Here is a 9,138-nt window from a genome sequence, read left to right on the forward strand (position 1 = left end):
TGCAAGGTCTCAAAAAACAACATGTCCTTGGATAAATATTCGCCCTCAAGGTTTTCAATACGGACATTTAGGTCAAACCGAAAACCCGTTAGTTCCCCACAGTTTTTTATTTTTTTTCCTCTCAGACCACCTAAAAATCCCCAATTTTTATGGTATATTACTTGTGTTGATACTTGTGTTAATAATAATAATACATACGTGCATACAAAACTACGATACATTTACTTATTTAACAGTTCAGCCTAAGTACAGGGAGGATAAAACTATAGATTTAAGTTAAGATCTTTACATTTTTATTACAGTAAATAGATATGAAATACAAACTAATTATGTTTAGTATAAGAGAAGTGAATAGGAATGTTATGCAAGTAAAGGGAAAAGTAAGAGAAAGCATTGCAGTATTTTTACTTTCTAACTCTATAATCTATACTAGATTATTTCTAATTCTTCTCTGATAATTATAATTCAAATGCATATAAAGCAATGTTTTATCATTAATCATCTTTAGTATCTTTAATTTTTAAGTAATATTTATTAATTATACTTTCATTGGGCTGAAATTCCAGGCTGATCAGAGCTTTTGATTCTTTTTCTTTTGAAGGGTTCCTTTAAAAAATTTTAATTTTTTCTCATATTATTAATAAATAATTGCTTAATTAACCCTCCTTAGACAACATTATTTAACAATCCCTAGGTGTGAAAGGGGAGGAATTGTAAAGACACTTTAATTTAGTGCTTCTTCTGAACTTGTCAGAATTCCACACATAAGCTACAAATCTGCAGAATTTAGTTTTAATTATAAACTTATACGAGTACTCTGCTATGAAAACCCCCAAAATAAAATATGTTCTATAAAAATTTATAAGCCTATAAACCTGTTTTTGAATATATTGAAAAGTAGAAAAACTGGCATATTTTACTATGGAATCAATATAGTAACTATAGTACAAATGTAAATATATTTGAAAAAAAAAAAACTTTAATTTGTAGGCTTTGATTAATAGTCATATTCCATCATTTATCTAGAATATAAATATATTAATCTTTCCTTTCTGGTTTACATATTGCAATTAGTAAATTGAGTAGTTTTACTATGCATTTAACTCAAAAAAATCTTAGTTTATGTTTATTTAAATATTTCTCTTCTCTATTTTATAATAAAAACTTAGCATTTACACATTGTTTTCATCATGTTATTAAACAGAATTGTCTTCTACTATTACAGCAATGTAGATTTCATTCTTCTATATTTTAGACACTAATTACAAACTGAACGAAAGATGCGATGGGAAAAGAATTTCTGAGTTAAAAGTTATAAATTATTAATAGGTCAAGGAAAACTGGTGTCTGATCCAACAGGCTTTTACATGGACATCGTGACCGGAAACGTAAGCTTATGGAGGGTCATCAATCCTTTTATTAAAACCTCAACTGGTATGTTTAGGCGTTAACTGAATTATTTTTTATATTGTAGAAATTCCGCTTTTCTTGTAAGTTTACAGCCTTTAAAATAATTTAAATCTCTCCTTTTATATATATATATATTGTTTCTTTCTCATAACCTAGATCTTCCATCTGCAGACTCTGCCTCTTTAAGATATCATCAAATACAAACGTTTTCTCGTTTAATCACAAGTTATACTTTTATGTAAGGGCGAAGTGGGTCATACTGTAAAGCAAGTCTATGGAAACTGATAAAATATGACGCACATTTCAATTTTGACCGCATTTTTATATATTCATTTACTTAAAATTGTAAAGGATTGCCTACGCGTGTTATAGTAGTGTACAATTAAACAGTAGTGTTATTGATGATGTTTGTGTTAGATGAAACGTCATCAATAACATTACCGTTTAATTGTGCAAATCAAAATTATATTAATGATAGAAATTGTAATAGGTTATAGGAATAATATTAGATTTTCTACATTCGAATTTATTGAACATTTTTCTGTACGTAATGTCCTAGTTTATTGTCCCAAAAATATCATTGATTGTATTTGAATTTGTTTAGGTCAAAGGATATACAGTAATTATTAACTTAAAATTAATGCACATTTAACAAGTTTTACAATCGTTTAAAATAATTTGCTCAAGATATTCTTCATTAATATCTCTTGTTAATGATGAAATCATCCAATAGCGGCCGAGTGGATAAACTGATCGTGGGGCCATTTGGAGTTTTTTCACGTTTGTAACGCCCGTGTTTTCCATAGAAAGTTCTTCTGGGAGGTATCACCTTGCCGTATACAAACAAACGTAAGTTAATAATCAAATTCCCCTTTACTAAACAATAACAACTTTAAATACCTGAGAACCTAAGTCAATTTATGTGCAAATTATACTGTGATATAGAGTGTGTCCAATAAGTTTGGAACCATAGAAGTTATGCAACTCTTTGCTTGTTTATTCTTTTACAAATTAAGTATGGGGTTGAGTAAGGAGGGACGAATTGTGAAGTCGCCGAAGAGTTTCTTAGATTGCATTCAGATTTCTGTGGAAAGTCTGGGATACCCATTAATGAATAAAAAAAAGATTAATACAAACACGATTCCTAAGGTACCAGACTTATGGTACACCTTGTATATGTAAATCCTATCCTATTATTCACAAAAATCATCTGTATTAGCATAATAATAGGATACTCATTCCATTCCGTTCATAAATATCTAAACTAGACACTTATATCTACTCGTAAAGAGGCATGTAAGAAATATGCTGCGAGTGAATGCTAAAGTGATTGTGTTTGAACGCAAAGGTGAGCAAACGGATTGCATGATTGAGCTGGGTTGTGAACAACAGGAACATACAATGGATAACTAGATAAGACCGTGAAATCACCAGAAGAGCGAATGCTGAAGCTCAGGTGATGGGTGCAATGAGTAGATTTGCAAGGGATAAAAGGATGTTCAAAGAGGCATGTATGGAAGTGGTGTATGGTAGCGAAACTTGGGTATGGCACTACCACATGTGAGATGAGATATTTGAGAGGATTGTGTGGTATAATGAGGAGAAACTATCCGAGAAATGAACGAGTTTCGGAGGAATGTAAGGTGAGAAAAAAGTGTGGTTCAAACGGTGCGTAAATAGGCTCTACGATGGTTTGGCCACGTTGAGTGAATAGAACTATTGAAGAGCGTATAGGCCTACGGATGGGAAGCGCGGTCGGGAAAGGCCGAGAAAGTCTTTGTTGGAACAAGTAAATGAGAGTCTGGTTCTTAAAGAATTACTTAACATTTAGCAACTTTCAAGTAGTTTTTAATAGCTTAATCATTAACGTTTCCGAAGAAGATAGTTATGAAAACTTTCGCGTGTTCCTTTTGTTGGAATGGTACACACTTTTATGTCAATTTACCGTTATTTTTGTACTTTCTCATCACAAACGTGCGGGTTTGACGTCAAAATATACATTATCCAGACGCACTTTTTATTGATAATTTCGTAGTTCTTCCACTACACAAAATTTATTATAACTGTATAAAGTTGAAAGTAAACTTTTAGAAATAAAAACTTGTTTTATTTTTATTAAATGAATTTTGATTAAATGCAGCAGTCATCTCTGGAATCTAAATAATTAATTATTTACTTATAAAAAGGCCATTAAAATTATAATTTGCGATGTATAACATTAAACGTTATCCTTTACTCCGGCCAGGGAATCAGCCTCTCATAAATCTTGAGAACGGTGTTAGATATGTGGGTTAATGTGAGCCTAGGTATACAAAATGGCGGCGCTTCCGGTAACCTCGATGGCAAGTGAATTCATAAAGGACCGTCCTTAATTCGAAAAGCCTGGTTAAAATCTTACCTCGGGAGGGCCATCTAACTTCTGTATGCTGCAATAATTGTTCATATTCCGCACCAACCTCCCTACAAAATATTGCAAATAATCTACTGTTTAAACTACTTTTTTTTTTTTAATAATAATAAAATTAATGATTTTTATAGATTCCGCTAAAACCTCATTTAAATCTGTGGATAAACTTTTCGCTGCTAAATGTTGTCTGTGAATTATAACAGTGGATAATCAGTAAATAGGAATTAGCTACTTGCTGAAGTTTTTTAGTAACACCGCAATAGAGAGGTTGCGGCCGAAGTTTTCAACGCGAAAACGTGTACGTCGGACGTTCAGCGCCTCCTTCCTGTAAGCCTAGAAGTTTGACAATGGCATTTGGGACGTCGAGAGTGATTCCACTGACGTTCCAAACGTCATCGTCAAACTTCTAGGTTAGCGGCCGGATGGCCGAGCGGTAAAGGTTAGCAGCCTGCCGCCCTGGGGGACCCGGGATCGAATCCGGACGGGTCGAATAATCCCCAGGAATTTTTCGGGGGGTGGTCCGTCCGGATATGTCGGTCCCCGTCCCTCACCACCCGGTCGCCCCATTGTGGGCCTGGCCGAACCCATAATGGGCTTGCTATAACAGGCCCTCTTAGTGCCCACAGGGCGAAAAGAGTTCCACTGACGTTCCAAACGTCACCGTCAAACTTCTAGGTTTACAGGAAGGAGGCGCTGAACGTCCGACGTACACGTTTTCGCGTTGAAAACGTCGGCCTCAACTTCGCTTTTATTATTATCATTTTGTATATATATATTTTGAATAAGAAAATTTTTTAACGCAGAGCGGTAAAAATTCTCCACGGACCGGCGGTTGAAAAACGCTGGTCTAATGGACCCGTTGCCTATAGTAAAGCGGCTTTTATACACCGGGATGAACAAGTACATAAATGAAACGGACTATGCTATTGGTTTGTTTATCCAGCTGTATTAAATCGCACAAATAAAAATCGCACATAAAAAGAGCGCATAAAAACAGGTTTGACTGTATCAGCATAGTACGAACCGAAGCACGACTTAAAATACCGCGTAACATGGTTCCAAATAATTTTTTAAAGATATACAGTGATTTATTTTCTTTATTCTAAGTGTAAATTTTATTTACTGAAAAACTAAATTTTCTTTAGTATGACGACTTTTGCTTTTTTTAAAACTCTTTCCGCCCTGTGGTCACTAAGAGGGCCTCTTTTAGCGCCAGGCTCACAATGGGGCGGTCGGATGGTGAGGGACCGGCTCAACATATGCTCCTTTTTATTTTTCCAAATAAATCTAATCAAGTTATATCAATAATATTCTGAAATGAAAAAATGTAGTATTATCACCTCTTATATAAAAAAGGCATAGGAATATATCAAATAGAGTAATTTGGGGGGGGCTATATCTCGCGAAGGGTCATATGTAGAAGTGTGGTTCCTTTGAATTTTTTGTTCCCATGGGTGTGCTCTACAGCTCTGTTAAGGTCCCAACTGTCTGATTCGGAGCCTTTTAAAGTATTTTAGTAATAAGTATATTTTATTCGTAATCATATTCTGTAATTTCTATAGAACGAAGTGTAAAGACTACAACAGAATATCAAACGGAAGCAGTCGCTTGACATTCGGATGACGTATATCCGGAATCTGTCAGGAAGTGGCTAAAACGGCCGAATGAAGTCAAGGTCCTAGATGATAAGGTTACCTCATACAGCCGGTTTAGCTACTTCCTGCCAGATTCTGGATATACGTCATCCGTAGTCGACCGCTTCACAACAGTTAGCGAGGGAAGAAAGTTTTGGAATTTCACTATTTTTGTGACTTTATTGAGAATTTTAGACTCTTAATCTTCGATGGTAAATATATCTATGGTTATTACTATTATTAAACATAATTATGCTGATAATTATATCGATAAAAATTGTACGGAAGTAACAAAAGTGTTCCTAGAACCGTTTGACATTCTGTTGTAGTCTTTACACTTGGTTCTGTAGAAATTACAGAATATGGTTACGGATAATATATATTTTTTACTAAAATATTTTAAAATGCTAAGGATAGTTGTTTTGCGCGTATAAAAATAGTATCTACACGCTGAAACGACGACTACGAATAATAAGCTGGCCCCGTAACAGGATGGTAACACTTAAGATAACTCGAGATGTAAAAGAAAAATATTGTTTATTATTAATTAATATAACTTTTTAAAAATATGCATATTTACGTAAAATGCATAGAAATGCAAAATATAAAAATGTTATATACATAATATAAATTTATTGTAGTGTTATTTATTTGTTTAATAATTTTATGTAAAAAAATGTTAATACTACTTTTTTCCACTTCAGAATATTATATCTTGATTAGATTTATTTGGGAAAAATTGAAAAAATAGCTAAATTTTATTATCGTCGTTATTTTTATTTTTAGATGCCGGGAGCATCGTGTGTTGTTGCAACTTGTAATAACAGCTATCGTAACACAAAGTTATTACACAGGAAAGTTGGTTATTTTAGATTTCCTAAAGATCCAATAATAAGAAGAAAATGGATTCATAATTGTAAAAGAAAAGACAAATTCAATCCCGATTCTTGTGTTCGCCCTGATCATTTCACAGAAAATGATTTCGAGAGAGATTGAAAAGCCGAGTTATTAGGTTTATTGGCAAAACCTAAAGAAAACTTTACTACCGACAGTAAGTTTAGGAAATACAGAAAATGAAAGTACAAGTAGAGCATCGATTATCCGACTCCCGATCAACCGTCACATCGGTTAACCGACCGCGTTCTAGTCGGCAAATTCAAATGTCGGCTAGTGATGTGGTGCTACAATATTTAGCTATGTCTTGGCTACTTTTAGGTTAAATTTTTGCGTTTTAGCTGGCACGATCATGAAAGGGGGGCCAGTATTTAAACCAGGCTTAATTTTCTATTTTTTCCTTTATTTTTGTATTTATTTTTGCAAAATAAAGAAATAATTTTTAATGATACAATAGCGAATTTTTGTTAGGCTTAACAACGATGAAAATTCAACGCGAAGTAGGTTAACAGCGATATACTAATATACTATACTAATAATGTATTTTTTCATACTTTTCGGTTATCCGTTTTTTCAGTTATCCGACCAACCCCAGTCCCCAATTGAGTCGGATAATCGATGCTCTACTGTATTAATCAGTCAAATCAAAGAAAGAATCGTTTATTAAAAAGAAATAGAAAAAAAAACTGTCAGGAAAACTTTTAGATGTAAATAAATGGGATAAACCAGAAGATCTCTTAAATGTAATGATTGTAAAACTTTAGATCTTAATTTTAAATTTAAAACTGTAATAACAATAGAAAATTTGAAAAAGTTTGCACCTGATTTCTTTTAATTCTGTTTCTATGTAACACTTAATTTGTATGTATTGATATCAATAATATGTTTATAACATAAAAAATTGTTCTTTTGACAAAGTTATTTTTGTATATTTATGGGTAAATAATATCGTTTTTGGTGCATGAATATTAAAAATTAAAAAATAGACCAATATAATTTTTAGTTTTAAAAAGAAGTCGTTTGACGATATAAATTAAATTACTTATATATAAATCTACCTACGTAGAATTTACCAACATTAATCTTTTAAGAAACTATTGTTGTTATAATACCATAAAATAGATAAAATCGATTTCATTTACAAAGTAGAAAAACGCATTTTAATTTCAACTTTACACGTAGAAATTACGAAGATTTGCTCAATATTCCGGATTTTTCTTATTTATAATCCATTTTTATTTATACTTAATTAAAGAAGAATCGTAATTAATGAAATATTAGCGTGTAATTAAAGCTGCGAGCCTCTGATCGGTAATGTTTTTACCATAAGGACATAGTAAGATGTTTCGTTTTCGACTATGAGTGACGTCAAATAAGCAACCGACGAGAAGCGTTTCTTCTCTATGAGGCAACCTTATAATCTAGGTCCTTGGTATGAGGTAAGGCCGCGTTTCTTTATGTAGCGCTCGAGAAGCGCTTTACAACGAACATTCTTTAACCCGTTTCTAAATGCAGCGCTGCAATGTAGCGAATCGTTTCTAAACGTTTGCTGCAAGAGATCGCTGCAGCGAAGATAAAGCAGCTTTTGCGTCCGCTACACGTGTAAAGCAAAATGGACGCTTGTGTGTATAATACAATATTATGCTGCGAAAATAAAAAAGTCGAAGTGACTGTTGATAAAAGTATTCCAGTAACCACCACCTTATAAGTTGCTGAGGGAATTTTTAATTAAGAAAACTAACGTTTTCAATTTCGATCTATTCCATAGATCATCATCAGGTTTAAACTGACGAACAAAAATAATTCCATAGAATGGAACACAACATATTTAAATTAAAAAAAAAAAAATGTTGTGGTAACTGGAGTATATATTTTTGCTGAGTACGTTTATGTTCAAGATAAAAATATTATGGAAGCATTAAGAAGGATTAAATTTTTAAAATGAAAGTTATCTAAAGAATAAGAAAATACTATATTTTAATTATACTTATACATCTCCCATCTCTTTACTTTGTTCACATTTTCGGAAAGAGAAATGCTCAATTCTTTATATCTCTTTATTTAAATATTGTAGTTCTTTAACTAAAGTGCTACTTTCGGCTGTAAATGTTGAATTAAAGGATAAATTACGGCGTCCATGTTTAGCTCGAGCGGAAAGCGTTTCTAAACTATGATGCAGCGACGTGTAGCGATAGCTGCTCGTGACGTCATTTTCGCTACACTCGCTGCATAAAGAAACGCGGCCTAATCTTGTATTGGAGCAGACGATCATTTTTGACTCTGGTGGCGGAAACTGTAAAAAAAAAAAAAAAAAAAAAAAAATTCTGACGAAACGGGAAAACTCAAAGATTGTTATATCGTATAGAAAACCTTATTTTTAAAAATAACTATTTTTTGTTTTTTACATGATTTACTATTAAATAACCGGTTGAAGTAGTTTGTAATTTTACATTTTTATAAAATAACGTCTTTGGCCACCAGGAGTCAGTCAAGTGACGATCGTCTGCTATAAAAACACGCATCATCTCACAAATTATATTTTAGAACTGTTCCGAACTTTTTTTCCGATATTTACATTTATTGATTTTTTAATAAAACAATAAATAAACATTGCTTTAAAATATAGAAATAATTTTAAATAAACATTTATATTATTAAGCAAAATAAATAAAATTGTGCGTGGCGCCATCTGTCATGAGATTTTGTTAAATAATAACAAGGCTTTTCTTCGTAAGGATTTTATTATTATTTTTTTTTAATATTAAAAACACAAAAACACTTTTACATAAAGGG

Source organism: Centruroides vittatus, unplaced genomic scaffold (genome assembly GCF_030686945.1).
Source record: "Centruroides vittatus isolate TY-2023 unplaced genomic scaffold, ASM3068694v2 contig_799, whole genome shotgun sequence".
Taxonomy (NCBI): Eukaryota; Metazoa; Arthropoda; class Arachnida; order Scorpiones; family Buthidae; genus Centruroides; species Centruroides vittatus.